This window comes from Capra hircus, chromosome 6, assembly GCF_001704415.2.
Source record: "Capra hircus breed San Clemente chromosome 6, ASM170441v1, whole genome shotgun sequence".
Lineage (NCBI taxonomy): Eukaryota > Metazoa > Chordata > Mammalia > Artiodactyla > Bovidae > Capra > Capra hircus.
This window is the reverse complement of record NC_030813.1, coordinates 60,581,042-60,602,891: the sequence shown is the minus strand read 5'-3', so window position 1 is coordinate 60,602,891 and position 21,850 is coordinate 60,581,042. Positions and strand designations below refer to the sequence as shown.

Genomic DNA, 21,850 nt, shown 5'->3' with positions numbered 1-21,850 from the left:
AGGTTTTGAGTCCCGGCCACCCGGCCCTGGAGTCAGTGCCCTTGGCCCTCCTCCTCCAGATAGAATTGCCTTGGGAATGGGCTTTGGAGCGTATAGCTCTTATCGAAGGGCTGGGGAAATTGGTCAGAACCAGCAGTTTCCTTCTTTACTGACACTTTTATTTCTTGGTATGTCCTGGCTGGCTTCAGGTTTCAAGAGGACTCATACACTGGAGCCCTTGTGTGTCCTGGTAGGTAGGGATAAGGGGCAGCAGAACACGTCTATAACCCCACCTCGAGTATTTGTTCCTTCCACTCTCCCACTATTCAATAAGGGTTAGCTTGCTCCAGGGGTGAAAATGTTGAGGGTCATTTCTTTGGCTTCTTTCATTGTAGCTAAAATGCTCTTCTCCTAAGTGCCGTTCGAGGGTACCAGGTCGTTTGAGAAAGCCTGAGGAGACTGGCTTTCATTTTGTCTATACTTGGGGAAAGCAGATCATAGTTCCAACAGTCTGCAGTCTCTCGGCTTTAACAAGCCTGGTTTTGGATGGTTATTTGAGAAGGGCTTTTATGTGGGAGCTCTTTCAGCTTGGAACTGAGTGCTTGGTAGTTTGGAGAATACTCACTTCAGACTGACCTGCCCAGACAGAAAATTGTGGAGCCCTCAGGCAAATGCAGCAGGAGTGAAAGAACAATAGAAACAGGCACTTGGAATGGTCCTTTAGGACACCGGCCCTCATCCCGCGCCATCCCGGAGGTAGATGTTACATGTATGCTTAGTTGTGTCCGACGTTTTGCGACCCTGGTGGACTGTAGGCTGCCAGACTCCTCTGTGCATGGGATTCTCCAGGCAAGAATACTGGAATGAGTTGCCGTTTCCTTCTCCAGGGGATCTTCCCAAGCCAGGGATCAAACCTGTGTCTCCTGTGTCGGCAGGCAGATTCTTTAACACTGCACCACCCAGGAAGCCCAGATGTTATGGCCCCCAGTTTACAGAGGAGCGATCAAACTCAGAAAGTTAAATGATGAACGAGTCTCCAGGTCACACAGATAAATGAGCAATGCATTCAGGACTGGAACCCATTTCTCTCAAGACTCGGAAGCCTATAAACTTTAATAAAACTGTGCACTCTGCTTCACAGTGGACATTAACTTGCAGATGAAAGTTTTCTTTCCTGATAGAACATCGCAGTTTACTTTTGGATAAAGTGAATAAAATTAACACTGCTAAATGTTATCCTGAAATGAAAACAGGAAAAAGGAATGAATGAATGGGTGGATGGATTGGTGAAGCTGGACTGGTGATGGATTTAGACAGCACAAGGATATTCAGTGTCCTCAGGAGCTCTGGTAATTTCCTTCAGAACAGTGTCTTTAGTGGATTTCTTCCCCACCTTTTGTTAAAGTAACAGAATCTGGGTGAAGAAGCATTTGTATTCTTCAGTTCAGTTCAGTTCAGTCGCTCAGTCGTGTCCGACTCTCTGCGACCCCATGAGTTGCAGCAAGCCAGGCCTCCCTGTCCATCACCAACTCCTGGAGTTCACCCAAACTCATGTCCATTGAGTCAGTGATGCCATCCAGCCATCTCATCCTCTGTCATCCCGTTCTCCTCCTGCCCCCAATCCCTCGCAACATCAGGGTCCTTTCCAGTGAGTCAACTCTTCTCATGAGGTGGCCAAAGTATTGGAATTTCAGCTTCAACATCAGTCCTTCCAATGAACACCCAGGACTGATCTCCTTTAGGATGGGTGGTTGGATCTCCTTGCAGTCCAAGGGACTCTCAAGAGTCTTCTCCAACACCACAGTTCAAAAGCATCAATTTTTCGGTGCTCAGCTTTCTTCACAGTCCAACTCTCACATCCATACATGACCACTGGAAAAACCATAGCCTTGACTAGATGGACCTTTGCTGGCAAAGTAATGTCTCTGCTTTTTAATATGCTATCTAGGTTCGTCATAACTTTCCTTCCAAGGAATAAGTGTCTTTTAATTTGTATTCTTAGCTATGTTTAATTCCTGACTTACTCTTGAATTTTCCTCCTCAATTATTTGTATTCCTATTCTTCCCCTTTTGTCTTCTCCCACTTGTCCTTTCTAATAGATTTTACTTGCCAGTATTAGTTGGTTTAAAGTGGATAATGTATGTAGGGTTTTTTTTTTTTTGGCCACACAACATGCAGGATATTAGTTCTCCAACCAGGAATCAAACCTGCACCCCTGCAATGGAAGCATAGAGTCTTAACCATTGGACTACCAGGGAATTCTCATAATGTGTCTAATTTTCATAGTTTAGATTTCTCTGAAATTTCTCTGAGAAGAATTAATAGAGCCATATTTATAGTGTATGAGCTATGAAAATATAGCTTTCCAACAAGTGTTATTTTTATAACAATCCTTATGATTCCATTTCCACGTCAGCCATTACAGATGCCCCAAGGAAGCAAACACAGGGGGAAGATTAGATATGATCATATTAATTATGATTTCACTTCTGTGGTTAAATAGATTTTCAGCTAGAGCTGGAGTTGCTTCTTAATTAAACAAATATTTCTTGGGGGTCTGAAATCTGCCAAACCCTATACTGGTTTGTGATTTCACCTATTCTTTGGGTAATAGCACCATTTATGCTTTGAGTTGGTTTTTTAAGTTCTAGCACCCACTCTCAACATAATTTATTAGGTCAGAGTTTAGGAATGTTATTCCATGAAAGCCCATTTCCCACATGCTTGAAGGGTAACACCATGTCTGTGTGTATGTCTGGCTGTATAGTATGTTTTTGCGTTCTTTCTCGCTCTTCTTCCTTTCTCCTCCTCTTCTTCTTTGTCTTTCTTGACTAAGTAGAAATAGTACCAACACTAGTTTTAATTTTAAAAAAATTGAATAGATCGGTGTTTCCCTTTCAGATCATCAGCAATATAATACTTCTTTAGAATGCATGTTCTTGTGCCCCACCCCGGATCTGAACTTGAGAACGGCTGAATTAGAATTTCATGTGATCACTGATATTTTTAAACTATCAGCGTAATGTTGTATTTCTCTCTTCAAATAAAAAGGTAATCTCATCCCATCCCCCTCCCCCACCACCACGTTAATATACTCTGATTAAAAATAAAAAATGAAGGCAGCCACTTTCAAATAACTTGGAATTCAGAATTCAAGACACTTTCATTAAAACTTTATTGAAATATGAGCTGTTTCATACACTGTGAATATCCTTGAATTATTGCTAGTAAAATATCAAATTGCTTGACTTAAAAAAAAGTTTAATGATGACCAGAGGCATCAGTGTGAAGTTCTAGTTGAAACCACTTACGATTTAAAATGAAGCAGATGACGGACGCACAGACTTGGATCTTGGTGGCAAGACTGGATGGAACCAGGTCCTGGTCACTGCCCTCCAGTCGTGTGTCCCTGGGTCAGCTTTTCGCCATTCTGGACTCCAGAGTGCTCCTCTGTCCAGTAACGGACTGCTGTGACCTCCTTGTTCTGACTGAGCCAAGCTCTGTGAGAAGAGAAATACAAGATGTTGACACATGCGCCAGTGTGTTGGGGAGAGGGAGTTTTTTTCTCAGTAGGGGGACTTTTAAAATGAAATATTTAGAGATTGAAGGAACTACAGTCCATCAATCCATAAAGAATATAGAAGTTAAAAAGAAATGATCAGGAGTTTCTTGTACTCATTCAGCCCAATTCCTGGTTATTGGAACCCAGCCAGGAAACGGACTTTGTTAAGGCGAGGACTAGCCTTTATTTGACACATTGCATTTGACACATTTACTCTACTGTTGCCAGGTATGTGTGTGCCATTTTATACAGTCCATTATAAAATGGGTGGTGGTAGGAAGTGGACTGAGCAGTGTGTTTGCATATTAGAAGCATATTTCTTATCTGTTAGAAACCACTACTGTTGGAGGAAGGAAACAAAGCGTGCTGCCTTAAAAGATTCATCAATATTGAGCCGTTTCAAACTGGAGACTTAGGGGAAGAAACTGTAGTTTAGTAAATGATCTCTTCCTTGCGCTGTTGTAGTCCACTTCTCTATTCATTAATGCAGAGAATAATGAGTATATCAAAGGTGGTGAAGTATATAAAGACCAGTGTTCCTTAAATCTCAGTAATTTATGGACCGCTTCATTTAAAAGAAAAAATTACTCACAAACTCCCAGTACTGACATAAATATTTTTATTATGAAGTAGCTTAAATATGCCTGAACATAAAACTAGGTATAAACTCCTTATGCTTCCAGCTCTTATGTAACTATAAAACAATGACAGATTTATTAATTTAAGCAAAATCAATAACACTCAACATTAATTTATCGTGACAGATAATTTTTTGGACTAACATTGAACCTTTCATTGGTGATGTGATCATGGTGCTGTCAGCCAAAGTCCCAGTTCACTTCTCCTTCCACTTGCCTGAATTCAGACCTTCCCTCATAATAAAGCACCTTTATTTGGATAAAATGTGTGATTTGGGTTTTAATTTAGCTTCGTTTAATTTGCTTCCTTGTCCTTCATGATTAAATTTATACTCCTAGGTGCTGTGATGATTAAAAATATAAAAGCAGACCCACTTTTGATCAAGCCAGAAGCTGGGACTTGGTGCCTTGTTTTATTGGGCGGTGGAGGAAAGACTGGGGTCACTGGTCCCTGCTATACTGACTTTCAGATCTGCGTGAGAGTGAATGGTGTCATTCAGCAAAATGTGGAAACGAAGGAAAAGTAGGCTTTGAGAGAAGATCAGTTTGAGGCTTAGGTTTCTAGCAGTGTGGCTAGAAATCAATCACATTTCCCGACTCAGTTCAGTTCAGTTCAGTCGCTCAGTGGTGTCCGACTCTTTGCGACCCTGTGAATCGCAGCACGCCAGGCCTCCCTATTCATCACCATCTCCCGGAGTTCACTCAGACTCACGTCCACCGAGTCCGTGATGCCATCCAGCCATCTCATCCTGGGAGGTCCCCTTCTCCTCCTGCCCCCAGTCTCTCTCAGCATCAGAGTCTTTTCCAATGAGTCAACTCTTCGCATGAGGTGGCCAAAGTACTGGAGTTTCAGCTTTAGCATCATTCCTTCCAAAGAAATCCCAGGGTTGATCTCCTTTAGAACGGACTGGTTGGATCTCCTTGCAGTCCAAGGGACTCTCAAGAGTCTTCTCTAACACCACAGTTCAAATGCATCAATTCTTCGGCGCTCAGCCTTCTTCACAGTCCAACTCTCACATCCATACATGACCACTGGAAAAACCATAGCCTTGACTAGGCGGACCTTAGTTGACAAAGTAATGTCTCTGCTTTTGAATATGCTATCTAGGTTGGTCACAACTTTTCTTCCAAGAAGTAAGTGTCTTTTAATTTCATGGCTGCAGTCACCATCTGCAGTGATTTTGGAGCCCCCAAAAATAAAGTCTGACACTGTTTCCACTGTTTCCCCATCTATTTCCCATGAAGTGATAGGACCCAAAGCCATGATCTTCGTTTTCTGAATGTTGAGCTTTAAGCCAACTTTTTCACTCTCCTCTTTCACTTTCATCAAGATGCTTTTTAGCTCCTCTTCACTTTCTGCCATAAGGGTGGTGTCATCTGCATATTTGAGGTTATTGATATTTCTCCCAGCAATCTTAATTCCAGCTTGTGTTTCTTCCAGTCCAGCATTTCTCACGATGTACTCTGCATAGAAGTTAAATAAGCAGGGTGACAATATACAGCCTTGATGGACTCCTTTTCCTATTTGGAACCAGTCTGTTGTTCCATGTCCAGTTCTAACTGTTGCTTCTTGACCTGCATACAGATTTCTCAAGAGGCAGATTAGGTGGTCTGGTATTCCCATCTCTTTCAGAATTTTCCACAGTTTATTGTGATCCACACAGTCAAAGGCTTTGGCGTAGTCAATAAAGCAGAAATAGATGTTTTTCTGGAACTCTCTTGCTTTTTCCATGATCCAGCGGATGTTGGCAATTTGATCTCTGGTTCCTCTGCCTTTTCTAAAACCAGCTTGAACACCAAGGATTTCATGGTTCATGTATTGCTGAAGCCTGGCTTGGAGAATTTTGAGCATTACTTTACTAGCATGTGAGATGAATGCAATTGTGCAGTAGTTTGAGCATTCTTTGGCATTGCCTTTCTTTGGGATTGGAATGAAAACTGACCTTTTCCAGTCCTGTGGCCACTGCTGAGTTTTTCAAATTTGCTGACATATTGAGTGCAGCACTTTCACAGCATCATCTTTCAGGATTTGAAACAGCTCAACTGGAATTCCATCACCTCCACTAGCTTTGTTCATAGTGATGCTTTCTAAGGCCCACTTGACTTCACATTCCAAGATGTCTGGCTCTAGATTAGTGATCACATCATCATGATTATCTGGGTCGTGAAGATCTTTTTTGTACAGTTCTTCTGTGTATTCTTGCCACCTCTTCTTAATATCTTTTGCTTCTGTTAGGTCCATACCATTTCTGTCCTTTATTGAGCCCATCTTTGCATGAAATGTTCCCTTGGTATCTCTAATTTTCTTGAAGAGATCTCTAGTCTTTCCCATTCTGTTGTTTTCCTCTATTTCTTTGCATTGATCACTGAAGAAGGCTTTCTTATCTCTTCTTCTTATTCTTTGGAACTCTGCATTCAGATGCTTATATCTTTCCTTTTCTCCTTTGCTTTTCGCTTCTCTTCTTTTCACAGCTATTTGTAAGGCTTCCCCAGACAGCCATTTTGCTTTTTTGCATTTCTTTTCCATGGGGATGGTCTTAATCCCTGTCTCCTGTACAATGTCACGAACCTCAGTCCATAGTTCATCAGGCACTCTATATCATATCTAGGCCCTTAAATCTATTTCTCACTTCCACTGTATAATCATAAGGGATTTGATTGTGGTCATACCTGAATGGTCTAATGGTTTTCCCTACTTTCTTCAATTTAAGTCTGAATTTGGTAGTAAGTAGTTCATGATCTGAGCCACAGTCAGCTCCCGGTCTTGTTTTTGTTGACTGTATAGAGCTTTTCCATCTTTGGCTGCAAAGAATATAATCAGTCTGATTTTGGTGTTGACCATCTGGTGATGTCCATGTGTAAAGTCTTCTCTTGTGTTGTTGGAAGAGGGTGTTTGCTATGACCAGTGCATTTTCTTGGCAAAACTCTATTAGTCTTTGCCCTGCTTCATTCCGCATTCCAAGGCCAAATTTGCCTGTTACTCCAGGTGTTTCTTGACTTCCTACTTTTGCATTCCAGTCCCCTATAATGAAAAGGACATCTTTTTTGGGTGTTCGTTCTAAAAGATCTTGTAGGTCTTCATAAAACCGTTCAACTTCAGTTTCTTCAGCGTTACTGGTTGGGGCATAGACTTGCATAACTGTGATATTGAATGGTTTGCCTTGGAGACGAACAGAGATCATTCTGTCGTTTTTGAGATTGCATCCAAGTACTGCATTTCGGACTCTTTTGTTGACCATGATGGCTACTCCATTTCTTCTGAGGGATTCCTGGCTGCAGTAGTAGATGTAATGGTCATCTGAGTTAATTTCACCCATTCCAGTCCATTTTAGTTCACTGATTTCTAGAATGTCAATGTGCACTCTCGCCATCTCCTGTTTGACCACTTCCAATTTGCCTTGATTCATGGACCTGACATTCCAGGTTCCTATGCAATATTGCTCTTTACAGCATCGGATCTTGCTTCTATCACCAGTCACGTCCACAACTGGGTATTGTTTTTGCTTTGGCTCCATCCCTTCATTCTTTCTAGAGTTATTTCTCCACTGATTTCCAGTAGCATATTGGGCACTTAATGACCTGGGGAGTTCCTCTTTCATTATCCTATCATTTTGCCTTTTCATACTGTTCATGGGGTTCTCAAGGCAAGAATACTCAAGTGGCTTGCCATTCCCTTCTCCAGTGGACCACATTCTGTCAGGCCTTTCCACCATGACCCGCCCGTCTTGGGTTGCCCTGCAGGCATGGCTTAGTTTCATTGAGTTAGACAAGGCTGTGGTCCTGGTGTGATTAGATTGACTAGTTTTCTGTGATATGGTTTCAGTGTGTCTGCCCTCTGATGCCCTCTTGCAACACTTACCATCTTACTTGGATTTCTCTTACCTTGGCGTGGGGTATCTCTTCACGGCTGCTCCAGCAAAACACAGCCGCTGTTCCTTACCTTGGACAAGGGGTATCTCCTGACCACCGCCGTTCCTGACCTTCAATGTGGGATAGCTCCTCTTGTAATCTGGATAAAACATTTTTTATGTACTTTTGGGATCATGGGAACTAAGACAACTCCAGAGCCTCAACCAACCACCAGTTAGTAAGGTAAAACCCAAGCCAGGAGCTTTCTGTGTAAACAAACACAAAAGGCGGTTGCCTTCACCATCGGGGTTGAAGACTAAGCCGTGGGTGGGTGGCAATGTTAGAAGAGCCTGTATCCCATTAGGACCTGTAAAGGAATCTAAAGTGGCCCAGGTAGATAGTGCCTATGGGCTTTTGGCAGAACCGAACAAAAATCTTTCTGGAGGAAGACATCCCTACCTTAGACCTTAGGATTCTCCTGACCAGTATCAACCAAAGAAGAGTTCAGGATCAAAGATAGCTAACTCTTCTAGAAAACAAACCTCCGGGGGCCAGAGTCATCAGAAACAAAGAATAGACTTTACCCTGAAGACTTTAGATATTAGAATTATCTGATACAGAATATAAAATAACCATTTTGAAATATTTTAAGGAATAAAATACAATTGCAAATAAGTGCAAAGAGCGTGAGATAAAAATTGACTAGGTGGGGAGGAGTGGGAGCGGGATAAATTGGGAGAGTAAAGTGCACACTGCTGTATGTAAAATAAACAGCAAGGGTTTACCGTATAACACAGCTGACTATATTCTGCATCATGTAGAAACAATCATGGAAAAGAACTGAAAAATGGAACTTATGTATATATGTTTAACTAAATCACATTGCTGTATATCAGAAACTAGCATAATATTGTAAATCAACTACAATTTTAAAAAAATGATCAGGCATATTATTCAGCCATAAAAATGAAGGAAATTCTTCCATTTACAACAACATGAAGACATTATGCTAAGGGAATAAGTCTCACTTATTTGTGGAATCTTAAAACAAAAACAAAAACAAACAACAAACGCCAAACTCTTAGAAACAAATTAGTTGCCAGAGGTCAGGGATGGAGGAAGTGGGTGAAGGTGGTTAAGATACAAACTTCCAATTACAAAAAAAATAAGTTCTAGGTAGGTAATGTACAGCATGGTGAGTATAATAAACCAAACTATATTGTATGTTTGAAAGTTGTTATGAAAGTACATCTTCAAAGTTCTCATCGTGAGAAAATTTGTAACAATATGAGGTAATTGATGTTAACGAAACTGATTATGGTGGTCATTTTGTAGTATATACGTATATCAAATATTGTTGTATACCTTAAATTAATACAATGTTTGTCAGTTATATGTCAGTGTGGTGGTGGAGAGGAGTGTGTACAAAGAGCAATATAAATGTAGGTATTCTGTTTTTGTTGAGCAAATTTTGACCAGGCAGATTTGAGAAAAAAGAAATAAGAACAAAATGTAAGGGGAAAAATTATATCTGTTAAAAACTCAATAAATTAGATTAGGAACAACTAGAGAAGCAATTAATGAACCAGAAAAAAAGATGTGAAGATATTAACCAGAACGTATCTTAGAAATAAGAAGAAAAACATGAAGGTGTAGGTGAAGGATAAAAAAGCCATAATGAGATCTGTTCAGAATTGCAGAGAGATAATAGACAAAATAGAAGGAAGTAATATTTGAAAATCTAGGGTACAAATAATTTCCAGAGAGAGTTCATGAAGTACATAAATGACCAGTGTTCCTTAAATCCAAGCAATTTCCGGACCGATAAGGGAAACACAGCATAGACCAATAAGGATAAATAAATAGAAATTCCTATCTAGACCTAAGGAACTTAAATATGCCAAAATAAGGAAGGTGATCTTAATACCCAGATAGGAAAGATAGATTGTTTATCAAAGGAATAATATACTGACAGCTGACTTCTCAACAGCAGTATGGATGCTGGAAAAATATTTTCAGAATGTTAAAAGAAAATACTATTGATTGTATATCAGCAAAACTGTCATTCAAGAAAAAGGCAAAATATACTTTGCAAAAAAATTAAAACTTACTGTGGCAGATTTTACTAAGAAACTTAAAGAATGTACTTCATGAAGAAGAAAGTGATTCCAGAAGGAAAGTCTGAGATGCAAAAAGGAATGATAAGGAAATTGGTAAACAAATAGATAAATATCATTAAAATTAAATAAAAATAAAAATTCAATGCCTTGGTCATACTAGTCACATTTCAAGGCACATGTGGATAATGACTACTATATTGGACAACACAAATATGACACATTTCCATCATCAAAGAAAGTTCTCTTGGACAGCACTGCTGTAGAATAATGGGAGGGAAATATACTAAGATAGTCTCTGGGGTTCATAGACTTTAAGATGCCACTGTTTATAAGAGCCACTGTTTTGGTATGTGTATAAGATGTAAGAAAACATTGCCAAAGGGGTTTAAGATGCCATTTTTTGTAAGATACATATCACTATTACCTCTGTGATTTTGGAAGAAATGTGCCTGTTTTGTAAGACACATATCACCGTTACCTCCGTGAAACTGGAAGAAATGTGACTCTTAGAACGGATGCAGTAGGGAGCAAGAACATAAATGAACCAGGAGTTGTGATCCTAGTGGGTTGGACAGAGAATAGTCAAGTGAGAGGTCTGACCTGGAGAGAATGCCTGGTGCATACTTGGCATAGAGCATGTCTCAATAAATGTTTGATGAATGAATGGATGATTTTGTTGGATGGGTGAATGGGAGTCATCAGACTATCCAGGTAGCTGGACTTGGCAACATGGTTGAAGTCACCCAGAAAGTTTGTGTGAAGTTGTGAGGAGAGTCAGGATGAAGCCTTTGTAAACACCATTTTTAATATTCTAGTGGTCATATACAAAGGAGCCCAAGAAAGAACATTAGCAAAGATGAAGAAGAACCAGAAAGAGCTCAGGCCACCTGAGAACAAAGGGTGAAGGGGTGAGATGCTGCGAGGACTCTGTTAAGATAAGGCTTCAGTTCAGTCACTCAGTCATGTCCGACTCTTTGCAACCCCATGAATCGCAGCACGCCAGGCCTCCCTGTCCATCACCAACTCCTGGAGTTTACTCAAACTCATGTCCATCGGGTCGGTGATGCCATCCAGCCATCTCATCCTGGGTCGTCCCCTTCTCCTCTTGCCGCCAATCCCTCCCAGCATCAGAGTTTTTTCCAATGAGTCAACTCTTCGCATGAGGTGGCCAAAGTACTGGAGCTTCAGCTTTAGCATCATTCCTTCCAATGAACACCCAGGGCTGATCTCCTTTAGGGTGGACTGGTTGGATCTCCTTGCAGTCCAAGGGACTCTCAAGAGTCTTCTCCAACACCACAGTTCAAAAGCATCGATTCCTTGGCGCTCAGCTTTCTTCACAGTCCAACTCTGACATCCATACATGACCACTGGAAAAACCATAGCCTTGACTAGAAGGACCTTTGTTGGCAAAGTAATATCTCTGCTTTTGAATATGCTATTCTAGGTTGGTCATAGCTTTCCTTTCAAGGAGTAAGCGTCTTTTAATTTCATGGCTGCAGTCACCATCTGCAGTGATTTTGGAGCCCAAAAAATAAAGTCTGACACTGTTTCCACTGTTTCCCCATCTATTTGCCATGAAGTGATGGGACTGGATTCCATGATCTTCGTTTTCTGAATATGGAGCTTTAAGCCAACTTTTTTACTCTCGTCTTTCACTTTCATCAAGAGGCTTTTTAGTTCCTCTTTACTTTCTGCCATAAGGGTGGTATCATCTGCATATTTGAGGTTATTGATATTTCTCCCAGCAATCTTGATTCCAGCTGGTGCTTCTTCCAGCCCAATGCTTCTCATGATGCACTCTGTATAGAAGTTACATAAGCAGGGTGACAGTATACAGCCTTGACGTACTTCTTTTCCTATTTGGAACCAGTCTGTTGTTTCATGTCCAGTTCTAACTGTTGCTTCCTGACCTGCATATAGGTTTCTCAAGAGGCAGACTAGGTGGTCTGGTATTCCCATTTCTTTCAGAATTTTCCACAGCTTATTGTGATCCAAACAGTCAAAGGCTTTGGCATAATCAATAAAGCAGAAATAGATGTTTTTCTGGAACTCTCTTGCTTTTTGATGATCCAGCAGATGTTGGCAATTTGATCTCTGGTTCCTCTGCCTTTTCTAAAACCAGCTTGAACATCTGGAAGTTCACAGTTCACGTATTGCTGAAGCCTGGCTTGGAGAATTTTGAGCATTACTTTACTAGCATGTGAGATGAGCGCAATTGTGCGGTAGTTTGAGCATTCTTTGGCGTTGCCTTTCTTTGGGATTGGAATGAAAACTGACCTTTTCCAGTCCTGTGGCCCCTGCTGAGTTTTCCAAATTTGCTGGCATATTGAGTGCAGCACTTTCAGAGCATCATCTTTCAGGATTTGAAATAGCTCCACTGTAATTCCATCACCTCTGCTAGCTTTGTTCATAGTGATGCTTTTGAAGGCCCACTTGACTTCATGTTCCAGGATGTCTGGCTCTAGGTGAGATAAGGCATATGTATTCCTGAATAAACATCAGCTTATCCTATGATATAGGAGAAGCATTGAAGATCGCAAAGTTTCATTGTAATTATTTCTACCAGAGCATCTGAGAAGGCTTTATGAAGGAGGTAATATTTGGTCTGGGCCTCAAAGGACAGATAGCTGGCACATCAGAGTAGTAGGGTGAGGCAGTCTAGGCAGATGGAGTAACACCAAAAGAAGCATGAAACTGTTGAGAAGATGTGAAACTCTTGGCAGTAATTCCTAATGAGCCCGACTTTGCTGTGTCCAGCTTTTTTCTAGGAAAAAGTCTATATGTTGGTGAAGGAGCATATGTTCCCTAAGATCATAAGCATTCTTTTACTGATTTTAAGATGGAATGGAAGGTAATTTAAGTCACTATAGACCTGGCCAGGTACCTCCCTACTGCTCCGAATAGACCATGCTTTACGTATGATTTTCTCAGCACTCTCTCAGATTACACAGTTTATTACTGAATTTGCAGATTTAAGTTCTGTATTAATGCCTGTAGTATATTATTAAGGTGATTAGTTTTATGACAACCTTAGACTGGAGAATGGTAAGCAGATTTAGCTTGCTAAAATTCACCAGATCAGAGTGCTAAGAAAATACAGGGCAGATGGAACTTGGCCAAAAATCCCACGTTCTTGATTTAAAAGCTGTGTAACATCAGTCAAATCATTTGACCTCTTCATGCCTCAAATTTCCCCATTTAAAAAGATAGGCATAGAAATAGTTCCTACTTCAGGATGAAAGATTAGTGGAAAGCACCTAGCAAAAGCATTATCCATTATTATTATAAAAACGTTCCAGAACTTTTTTCAGTAAGGAAATACAGTGAGTTAGTGGTTCCCAGCCGTGGGACTGTTGTGAATCAGTATCGTTTGGGTCCAGTTAGAAAAGTGAAGATCCATGGACGTGTCCACTGACCTAGTACATCATGTGCATACCTGGGCTTTGGACTTTGTATTTTTTGGCAGGAACCCCCGAATTTAGGAACCTTGCTCTTGGGCTGAGTAGCATTTTGGTCTTTTTTTTTTTTTTTTTAACTTCTTCTTTGCTATGTAGTATTTTGAACATTGGCCGTTGGTATTTGCTGAGCCTGTGAACTCTTCAGGTTTTTAATCCCAGAGATCATTGTGTAACTTTTCTCTCCTGTACCTTCCTTTCCTTTCTCTTTGTCCTCCTTTCCTCATCCCCCGCACCTCCATCCCGTATTGAATTTTTAGACTGTTGGGTTAACTACCTTCTGGACAGCCTAGTTCTCATGCCCTCCCCTCCCCTTAAATAGATTTTTAAAGGAAACTTTGTGAAGGCAGACGTTTGGCATGTTCAATTTAGTTTCTAAAAAAAATAGAATTCAATTTTTTTTAATCCTTTAAAAAAATGGCTACAGGAAATGATTCTAAAATAACTGATATTCCCCTTGTTAAAACTGAGGTTGTGTTTGGATGGATTCCAGCATATGTTCGTATTCCTTGGGTGGGGGAGGAGGGAGGTATGGAGAGTGTTCTCCATGCCAAAAAACACAAATCGTAATCCCTCAGACCCAAGAGTGCCTTTCATATGGTGGCAGTTATTTGGCATATTGTAAAATGTAGCCTGGAGATTTAAGAAATAAAATGTTTACTGTATTTGGATCAATTCAAATATTCCTTTTAACTTTCATGTGTGGCTATTTTGGTAGAAAAAGAAACCATTATATTGCAGCAGAAGCATCCTTGCTGCTTAACTTTTCCTGAGTCGGCTCTTTGCATCAAGTGGCCAAAGTATTGGAGCTTTAGCATCAGTCCTTCCAATGAATATTCAGGGTTGATCTCCTTTAGGATGGACTGGTTAGATCTCCTTGCAGTCCAAGGGACTCTCAAGAGTCTTCTCCAACACCACACTTCAAAAGCATCAATTCTTCCTTGCTCAGCCTTCTTTATGGTCCAACTGTCACATCCATACATGACCGCTGGAAAAATCAAAGCTTTTACTAGATGGACCTTTGTCATCAAAGTGATGTTCCTGCCTTTTAATACATTGTCTAGGTTGGTCATAGCTTTTCTTCCAAGGAGCAAGCGTCTTTTAATTTCACGGCTGCAGTCATTGTCCTCAGTGACTTTGGAACCCAAGAAAATAAAATCTGCCATTGTTTCCATTTTTTCCCCATCTGTTTGCCATCTGGTGATGGGACTGGATGCTGTGATTTAGTTTTTTGAATACTGAGTTTCAAGCCATCTCCTTCACTCTTCTCTTTTACTCTCACCAACAGGCTCTTTAGTTCGTCTTCACTTTCTGCCATTAGAGTCTGCATATCTGATGCTGTTGATATTTCTCTTGGCAGTCTTGATTCCAACTTGTGATTCATCCAACCCGGCATTTTGCATGATGTACTCTTCATATAATTTAAATAAGTAGGGTGATGATAGACAGCCTTATCCTTTGTACTCTTTTTCCAATTTTGAACCAAGTTTGCTTTTAAAGAACAGTTTTTAGAACATTAGAAAGCATAAATTCCTCCCCTTCCAAAGTGTTGCAACCCTCTTTACTTGAGAGCATGACAGGGGACATTACTGTATGAAACCTTTTCAAAATTGTCATGTCTCCACACACTTCATTGGGTGCCAGTTTCGCTTATAGATTTCAGTTGCTGGTGATGTGTAACTTAAAACACAGTCCTCATTATTTCAAATAACTTATACTCTCTTCTCCCAAATATTTTAAGATGTGAAGTTATCAATACTCTCAATCTAAGTTTTTAAAATAAAATTTCCCGCACCACGAAAGGAATGTTTTCTGACATATTCTTGCCTGGTCCTCCTGATCATTGTGAGAGAGAAATTTCAGAAGTATTGAATTGGCTTGGCTAATACTTCTGGAATCAGGCTCAGGAAGGACAAACTTTCCCTGCGATATTAAAATGGGGAAAAAGTGCTAACCATACATTTAAGATTCTCAAACAGTGGCAGTATCTAGGGGCACATTTTGCCAAAGATACTGAGTGAAGATAAAGAACAAAGTAGCACCCAGTCAGGGTTCCCAGTAAGAAAGGATTTCAAAATCAATGAATCTGATCTAATTCTGTTTAGTCTGTCATTGAGAAAGATAATTTTGTGATTTCAGCAAGACTGTGCCAAATTTGATTAGCAGGTCAGAGTTCATTCTACCAGACTGCTAAATTTAAACTTACTGTCGTTACCTTACAAATGACTTTCCAAGAGTCCCTAGAACAACACTCACTACCAAGCTTTGATTTCATTGTGAAATAGCAACAAGAGTCTGATTCCTTTTGTCCTCTGTGGACATTAACCTTTAGTATCAGAGCAGAGGCACAGAAGGGGATGAATAAACTGTCAATATTGTCTTTCCTCCAGGGTCCAGCCATGGAAATAGATAGCGGGGAAGGAGAAGTTTGGGGTGGAAAAAATATGCGTTTTTTCGGGCGCCTGACTCCTGAGATGAGGCGGGACGGGGCCATTGTGTTGATCCTGGCCGCTTACAAAGCTGGCTCACATTGTCCTTGGATGCAGCTTTTTTCTTAGCGGCTTCACAGTTCCTGCCTTTGTGGTCCTGCTGCACAGTAGGCACGGGGTGACGCAAGGGAACTCAATGAAGGCTTTTCAGGGACATTTCTGAGTTCGTCACTGCCATCTGTCTTCTCCTCTCCCTTACTCATCAGGCTGTTCACATCTGTGGGACTCCTAGGTTTCCGACTGGCGTGGTGTGGATGCTATAGGTGAATGCTGAGAAAGAAGTGAAGAGGAGCAGTGTTCGTATACGTCACTTAGAGGAAGTGAGGAAAAGTCCTGCTTACCCCCCACGCTTGTATCTGGCATAAGAGATGAAGCGTTAGGATTATTTTATTTTAGTTATTGGTGACTCTCTTCTTTCCTTTCCTTCCTGTTCCTTCCTTTCTTTCTTTTCAAACAATGTTTTATTAAAGTATAATGGACCTACAACACTGTTAGTCCTAGGTACACAACATAAAGATTTGCTGTTTCTGTACTTTACAAAATGACCCCACTCTGTTTCTTAATTTTTGAAATCAATAATATCTCTTCCCTAAAACTTTTGGAAGGAGGAGGCTCAGACTTGATGTCTGATCATTTAGTAGATTATTTACTGCCAACGATGGGGTGAGCACGCGTCCCTCGTCTCACCCACAGGTGGCTCACAGGTGCCAGTGTTGTTTTCTCTTGTTGAAAACCTCTTGTCCTGCTTCGAGCAGTGGAGCCGTGCTGTCATCAGCAGGACAAGTACTAGAACCAGAAAGCTTTTGGCACGATAGGCGGTTTCTGTTCACGACACCTGCTGCCCGCTCACACTGCAGCCATTGTTACTCCGGCAGAGCGGGTTATGGGCAGAGCCTCAGCTAGTTTAGCCCAGCTTTGAGTCCCTGCTTTTCTTTTCCTGCATGCATTTCATTTTTGACGGAATACATTTCTTGTCTTGTTCTACTCGTTTTGCTAATATGAATTTAACCTGTGGTGGAGTACGTGCCGAGATGTAGTGGTGGACAGAGCACTTGGTCACAGTGGAGCTGGTGATCTGGACTTATCCCTGCCCCACCAGCTGTGTGGCCTTGGAAGACACATTTGACCTCTCTGGGCCACCGTGTCCTCATTTGTAAACTGAGGACATTGCCTTCTTAGAGTGATGGACTGCCAGGTACCCCAGTATTAGTGGAAGTGTTAGTTGCTCAGTCGTGTCTGGCTCTTTGTGACCCTACGGACTGTAGCCCACCAGGCTCCTCTGACCATGGAATTCCCCAGGCGAGAATACTGGAGTGCCATTCCTTTAAGATTCCACCATTGTGTTTTGTGTTTCCTGAGATGCCAGAAATATCGGAAATGGCATGTGGCAGTGTTTACTAAGGGCTCTGCTCCTGTGAAATCTTAAGTGACATCAGGACATTTTTAATAAGTGACAGTTGTATAGCATGGCTAGTGATAGAGAAATTTAGATGCATTAGTTAAGGGAGACAGGTTTTCTTTGTGACAGGTTTGCAAAATCAGTAAAAATTTCTTGTTCCTAGAAAAGTAGTTGTTCAGCCCTGGGGGTGTTATTGGACACTTGGCTTTTGAACTTCTAAATGAAGAATTACAAAGTTCAGATGAATGAAGTCTTTTTAATTTTAGCTCTTATTCCTCAGATAAGAGGAAGCCTACAAAGAGGCTAGTATATTATATTGATATTCCATTTCTGATTCACGTTCCCATACTGTTTAATAAGAAAAACTTTATTTAAAAATATGCTAAAATGATAGATATTAATTGTAGAAAACCTGGAAAAACACTAAGAGGTAAACACAAATATGTCTAATTCCATGATCCAGAAATAGCCATTATTGTTCATGCTTTGAAATCTTTAGATTATATACACTGTTTGTAGAACAAAACTGGGATTATACCACAGATAGATACCTTGATATCTTGCTTTTTTCCTGCTGTGTTCCTTTTGAATTATTTTTGCCACAGAGGTTTCAAATGAAGATGGAGATTAATGTAATATTATGCTTGGCACACTTGTGTCAGGGTCTGTGACTTACAGAAATAGAATTGTGGACCTAGTATCTGAAGGTAACATATGTTTTGTTCTCTCTTGAATCAATATTTGACAGAATACCAGACCACCTGACCTGCCTCTTGAGAAATCTGTATGCAGGTCAGGAAGCAACAGTTAGAACTGGACAGGGAGCAACAGACTGGTTCCAAATAGGAAAAGGAGTACGTCAAGGCTGTATATTGTCACCTTGCTTATTTAACTTCTATGCAGAGTACATCATGAGAAATGCTGGACTGGAAGCAACACAAGCTGGAATCAAGATTGCTGGGAGAAATATCAATAACCTCATATATGCAGATGACACCACCCTTATGGCAGAAAGTGAAGAGGAACTAAAAAGCCTCTTGATGAAAGTGAAAGAGGAGAGTGAAAAAGTTGGCTTAAAGCTCAACATTCAGAAAACGAAGATCATGGCATCTGGTCCCATCACTTCATGGGAAATAGATGGGGAAACAGTGGAAACAGTGTCAGACTTTATTTTTTGGGGCTCCAAAATCACTGCAGATGGTGACTTCAGTCATGAAATTAAAAGATGCTTACTCCTTAGAAGAAAAGTTATGACCAACTTAGATAGCATATTAAAAAGCAGAGACATTACTCTGCCGACTAAGGTCCATCTAGTCAAAGCTATGGTTTTTCCTGTTGTCATGCTGAGCACCGAAGAATTGATGCTTTTGAACTGTGGTGTTGGAGAAGACTCTTGAGAGTCCCTTGGACTGAAAGGAGATCCAACCAGTCCATTCTGAAGGAGATCAGCCCTGGGATTTCTTTGGAAGGAATGATGCTAAAGCTGAAACTCCAGTTTTTTGGCCACCTCATGCGAAGAGTTGACTCATTGGAAAAGACTCTGATGCTGGGAGGGATTGAGGGCAGGAGAAGGGGACAACAGAGGATGAGATGGCTGGATGGCATCACTGACTTGATGGACGTGAGTCTGAGTGAACTCCCGGAGTTGGTGATGCACAGGGAGGCCTGGCGTGCTGCGATTCATGGGGTCACAAAGAGTCGGACACGACTGAGCGACTGAACTGAACAAAGACTTTAATCTGTTCTTAATTGTTCACTAATTGCTCTTATAAGATTCCCTCATTTTTCTGTTTCTGAATTCAGTCAGCCTAAGTTATTTTTGCAGTTTTTCTTGATGCCTTGATTCTTCAAGCTGAAGCATAGTAGCTAGTGTGGGCCAAGCTGCAGGTTTAGCCTGAAGCAGGATAGTTAAGTGATTCCTTTTGCCTGAACATATTATACACTTGATAATATTTATGATTCACTTGAATACTGGTTTTCATATATCATTTTCCTGTATTAGGAAATGAAAGATGATTAGTTTCTCCTTTGGGTTATTTAGCCTGTGAACTTTTCTGCTATACTATCTACTTTGCATTGAAAATACATTCTAAATTCTGAACCACACTGGAATTTTTTGTGACCTTTCCCTTGTGTGTCTTTTGGTGGTGCCCTTTGAAGTCCTGAAATGCTTTTGTATTTGATTGAGATTAAATCTGGGTTTCATTTTACTTTTTAAAAACATATTGAGCAAGTTAATTTTCTGTTCAGGTTCCTAAGGGGAATGATCCCAGCCCTCTGTGTCCCAAGAATTCAGTCCGAGCCTTGCCAGAACATTCCTGTGGTTTTCCACAGGGCAGATCAGTGTGTTCATGAAATTTTAGTTGTAGCTTGTGTTTTCTGTGGTTAATTAAAACATCTGGCTTTTAAATTTTCCACAAACAGAGCATAAGCTTTTGGCCAAACCTTTTTAGTAATAATTAAACACTTCAGTCCTCCCCATCAGAATAACCCAAACTTGTAAGGTATCTTTAGGAGACCTTGTAAACTGTTGTCTCTGTTCATTAATGATTTTAAACATTTGGACGATGCTGGGGGTTCTCCTGCCAGACATACAGTCCTGAGAGAGAGAGAGAGCGTTTGTGACTGTGAATTCCTCTAATGGATTCCGGCCTTCGCCCCCTCCAGGTTGGAGCTGCTGTGGGTGAGCTGCTGCCGTCCGTAGCCAAGCATGCTGTGGTTGGATCTGCCCAGCCGGGGAACAGAAACGTTTGCTGGATGGAAAATCCATAAAAGAAAGCTCCTGTGAAAGCCTGAGACAGACGATAACTTAAGCAAGATCAGGTTGGTATAAGATCAGAGAGGCTGGGTAAAGTGGATTGGGTCACATGGGGAAGGTGGTTTTGTTATTTCATGGAGTGTTTTTGAGACAATCTAATCATCCCCAGTTATTTGAGGGATTCCTGGCCATCGTACAAATGGCAGACAGCCTGGCAAACTTCTGTATACGGTGTATAGTTATCCTCCTTTCTTTCTTTTCTTTTCCCTTCCCTGTCCCATCCTCTCTCTCACAGAGAAGAGAGGAAGGTCTTAAGCTTAGCAAATGTACAACAAACCACAACCAGAGGTCACCCATGATTACTCCTTGATCTTGGCTCTATTTTGGGGAGAGAGCCTGGACTTGTCCTGAGACTCTCAGAGACTTGCCCTCATGTGTGTTTCCACACTAGGAAGGGTGGATTGTGGAGACCTGCCACATTTTGAGGGAGGCAGGGTACTTCTGTGTGTGTTCCTTTGGTTTGCTTGGCAAATTTTTACCTGCTCTCAAATCTCTCTCCAAACAAAAGCTAGCAACACACTCCTTTTCAACAATGTGTGCCCTTGGTGTTAAGATACCCAGGACAAAGGAGAAGAAATGTCCTGAAAACAACAGGACTGCAACTAAACGCAACATAGCCTCACTGTGAAGCAGAAGGAGAGTGCGTAACCCGCCTCACACGTGGCAGTAAGGTGGGAAAGAATTCATTCTGAGAAAGAATGTCATACAGGGACAGACACCGAAAACACTTTGTATTCAGTGTTCAGTGGTTACACATAATAAGTAGAAGGGAATTACACGTAATAAGCAGAAGGGGATGAGTCAGTGGTCTTCAGAGCCTGTGAAGCAGTGAGTGTCTGTTGGCTTTGCCCACCCAGCATCTCTTTCCTCCTTTCAATAAATCCTCCGGATTTCCCCTGAGCCATCAGTCACCCTTGCTTTGTTCTCAGCCCATGTAGTCAGAGGAGGCCATGACTCCATTGCCTCTGTCGTGGGCATGTGACATCAGCTTGGCTAGTCAGGGTCACAAGGATCCGTTGTGGAGGTATGGAATTATGAAACTGTTGCAGAGAGCTTTTTCCTATCTGTGGGTTTCTTAAGCTGGAGCTGCTAGTGACCCTCTTTGCTACCACGCAGGAAGACCCTTTCTGAGAATGAAGTCAACATAGAGGAGATCAGAGTAGGCTGATGGCAGAAAGGGAATGGGGCTGGGGGGGCACATGCACACAGACACCCACCTTGCACCCACCATGGGTGGCCCCAGACCCGCAGCCCCCAAAGCCAGCAACTCCAGTTTCACTCTCCCAGAAGGTTAGCTAGGTAGTTTGAATTTGGGGTTGATCACTTATATCCCCAAACATCCTGATTTGCCATACCTTTCAGTGTTAAGTCTTCGCATGAAGTGACCGTGGCTCAGCCTCTGTCCTCAGGGGCTTTCAGTGACAGGCCAGATCAGATCAGCATTAGGCTAGCTGACCCACAGAGTCAAAGTGTGTCACCAGAGGTAAGAGCAAAATTCTGTGGGAGTCAAAGAGATGCAGAATTATTATTATTATTATTT

The 21,850-nt window shown here is 41.3% G+C and overlaps 1 protein-coding gene across 9 annotated transcripts in view; it reads left to right on the top strand.

Annotated features, from left to right (window-relative positions):
• The window catches only part of APBB2 (amyloid beta precursor protein binding family B member 2), a 379,350-nt gene that overhangs the window by 62,307 nt on the left and 295,193 nt on the right, over positions 1 to 21,850 (top strand). For all 9 annotated transcript variants that reach the window (XM_018049390.1, XM_018049388.1, XM_018049391.1 and 6 more), the window contains exon 2: positions 20,160 to 20,315. The gene's annotated coding sequence lies outside the window, so the exon portion shown is untranslated. The remainder of the gene's footprint in view (positions 1 to 20,159; positions 20,316 to 21,850) is intronic.